This window comes from Callithrix jacchus, chromosome 9, assembly GCF_049354715.1.
Source record: "Callithrix jacchus isolate 240 chromosome 9, calJac240_pri, whole genome shotgun sequence".
Lineage (NCBI taxonomy): Eukaryota > Metazoa > Chordata > Mammalia > Primates > Cebidae > Callithrix > Callithrix jacchus.
Genome location: NC_133510.1, coordinates 17,066,541 through 17,069,939, shown reverse-complemented (window position 1 = coordinate 17,069,939; position 3,399 = coordinate 17,066,541). Strand labels below are relative to the sequence as shown.

General features: G+C 47.0%; 1 pseudogene; it reads right to left on the bottom strand.

The window, feature by feature from the left end:
• Positions 1-1,054: 1,054 nt before the first annotated feature.
• Positions 1,055-2,643, bottom strand: LOC100403320 (aspartate aminotransferase, mitochondrial pseudogene; annotated as a pseudogene).
• Between the last annotated feature and the right edge of the window lie 756 nt (positions 2,644-3,399).

Genomic DNA, 3,399 nt, shown 5'->3' with positions numbered 1-3,399 from the left:
CATTTTGCAGATTAGGAATCTGAAGAACAGAGAAACTTCCTGGCATGTTCAAAGTTAGGTCGTTATTTAGTCTCTACCTCTCAATCCCCTTCTACTCTACTCCACACATAAATTAGACTTTTGGCATCATTGGTCATATTTTTTTGGGGGGTCTACAGTAATTTTATTGTAACAGAGAAATCAGGCCACTATAAGTCTACATGATTAGAGTAGATGGTGGTTCTTTCCGGTGGGTGAAGCCTGAACCCAGCTGTCAGCACACAAAGCCTAGAATGTCCTCTTTCCTGGTACCACCCTGCGCTGCTGGACTCATAACATGAGAGGAGTGACTTGCACAATCACATTCAACAAAGGGAGGAGGTCCAACTGGGCAGAGGCCACATCCCACCTGAAGAAAATCACACAATCATTCAAGAGGATGCCGAGATGAAGGACGGTTACCTACTCTCCACTATTCTTTGCTGAGAAAGGTGAGGGTATGATGTCAGCAGAAAATTATGTTCTTCGTTCTTAAATAAATCCCAATAGGATGGGGTTGATGGTCAGTCAAGCAGTAGAATGGGATTAAAATCTGCACTAGTTAAAAACCGTTGTGTGTAAGTTAAAGAACAGCAAAGACAAGGGAGAGAAGAGAGCCTTCTCCTTTTCTTAAATAAGACAGGAAACTGCATTGTTTTCCTTGCTGTAGTGGCAGCAGACTCACTGGTTTACATAAAACATAATTTCTGCAGTGCGGTCTGTTGATGAGGTTGCTCCATGATGGGAGGACAGACACGAGGCCAACTGTTCCTGACAGAACTAGGTCTTCTCTCAAAGCCTCTAATGTGTGCTATTTCTCATGAGGAACCTGAGTCTTCAGTTAAAGCTTCTGAAAGATTGCAATGGCATAATTGACAGGTTTTTTGGTGTGATGATTTTCTTGCACATGTAAACTCTTTGAGAAAAGCCGGAGATGAAAGGGCGGGAGAGACTTTGGTTTAGAGCCACAATGTTCCAGATGCCAGCGCCTCTGCCCTATGTTGCTACATGCTCTTTTCTGAGAAACAGTCAATCGCTGAGTGTTATACACTGTGGTTGAAAGAAATAATCCACTCACCACCATCCACCCTCTCTCATTCTCTGTGTGAAGCTCCCAATAGCAGAGGCTGAAGACAGAAAGGTTGTCTCTGTTTCCTCACACCGGGGACATTACTTGGTGACCTGGTGAATGGCATGGGCAAGGGCAAGCTAGCCCACGTTGCTAGAGATGATCCCTGCCACAGAGATGCAGCCGTCCTTTGTCATGTAGACGGAGAACTCCTTGGTCAGCCACTCCACCTGTTCAGGCTTTAGCCCTGTGAAACAAAACATGCCAATTTGGTCGGTGATGTGTTGCCAGTTGTGGGCGGAACTCTCCTTCTTGAGGCTGGAGACCAGCTGAGTCCGCAGGCGAATGATGCAGTTGTTCATACCTTTCTCTTCTGGCAACCATTGTTTTAGCAAATCTGGGGTGTTCACAATGGTAGAAGCAATCTGGGCCCCATTGAAGGGCGGGTTGGAATACATGGGGCGGGTTGGAATACATGGGACGGATTTAAGATCTTCAACTGTGACTGTACCCTTTTGGCTTCATCACATCTTTGTAAATCACAGTGAAGGCTCCTACACGCTCACTGTATAAGCCTATGTTCTTGGCATATGATTGACAGAGACAAAGTAATGCCCTGATCCATGAAGTGGCACACAGCCCAGGCATCCTTATCACCATCACCACTGGCAAAGCCTTGGTAGACCATGTCAAAGAACGCAAAGAGATTCCTTGTCTTCACCACTGTTTCTGTTTCCTTCCACTGTTCCAGACGCGGGTCCACTCCCGTGGGATTGTGGGCACAGGCATGCAGAAGAAGAACACTTTGCTCTGGTATTTTTGAAATGTTCTCTGTAGCACCTGTGAAGCCAAAACCACAAGTCTTGGGTTGGTAATACCGATAACCTTGTAGCTGCATGCCAGCATCCCTGAAGATGGGTGTGTGATTTCCCCAGCTTGGTTTGGTCAGAAAGACATCTTGGCTGAACTTAAAAAATCTTTGCAGAAAACTGGCTCCGATCCTTAAGGTCCCAGTTCCTGAAATGGTCTGCACAGTGACAAACCAGCCACTTTTCAAGCCTTCGCTGTTCTCGCCCAGGGCTGGTTGTGCTGATGCCTTGCAAAGTTCAGTCCCCCAATGGGCAGGCACTCCTTGTCCAAACTTTTTGTGGCAATCTGGGCCTCTGCCTTGTGGACATGAGGCAGCAATGAGGCTTTCCGTTATCATCCCAGTAGGCACCAACTCCCAGATTCATCTTTTTGCTGTTGGTGTTCCGCTTAAAGGATTCAGTGACTCCCAGGATGGGGTCTGGAGGTCCCATTTCCACATGGGTCCACCAGGAGCTGGCTCTGGCAGAGGTTGCAGTGGCGAGGCCTGGGTGGAAGGCGGCATGATTCCGGAGAGGATGCAGTGGGAGTGCAGCAGGGCCATGGTGGATGGTAGGAGGGCAATGGGCAGCCGCAGGACACGGTCATGTTTTTAAGAGAAGTGGTCGGGAGTTGAGAGATGGGGAGGCTCCTCTGGCTGGGAAACATCAGAGATGTCTTTCTGCAGGAGGCAGCATGAGAGCTGGATCTGGCTTTAGACTTTAAACAGAGATGCAGCGAGGGCCCTGGAGGCAGGGAAAGCAATGTTAGTATGACACTGTTGCCAGAAAGCAAATGCTGGGCTCTTTACAGACTATTTGTGGGTGAGTAGTGACACATAAGCTTGGAAGGTGAAATGGTTTGGCTGTGTCCCCACTCAAATCTCATCTTGAATTGTAATTCCTACAATTCTCATGTGTCATGGGAGAGACCTGGTGGGAGGTAATTGAATCATGGGGATGGGTCTTTCCTGTGCTGTTCTCATAATAGTAAGTCTCATGAGACCTGATGGTTTTATAAAGGGGAGTTTCCTTGAACAAGCTCTCTCTCGTCTGCCCCAATATAAGATGTGCCTTCTGCCCTCCACCGTGATTGTGGCCTCCCCAGCCACATGGAACTGTGAGTCCATTAAACCTCTTTTCCTTTATAAACTACCCAGTCTCAGGTAAGTATTTATCAGCAGTATGAGAACAGACTAATATAGAAGGGTTGTTTTATCAAAACTAAGCATCTTTCTAAAAATGGTGATGTCCCCTGAGAAACTTTGATGGTAGAGGAATTAGGTTATTGGGAAGCGCCCCATAATGAAACTGCCAGGCACTTTCCTTTGTCTTCACTGCCTGTAGGAGCTGGTTGGCTCCACCAAACACTAGTCCTAGTACACTCTTGGGCTAACAAACCGCCCTGCTTCACCTGACTACATTTGTTATTTCCTTATTTATTACATTCATAGTCAAGATACCGTG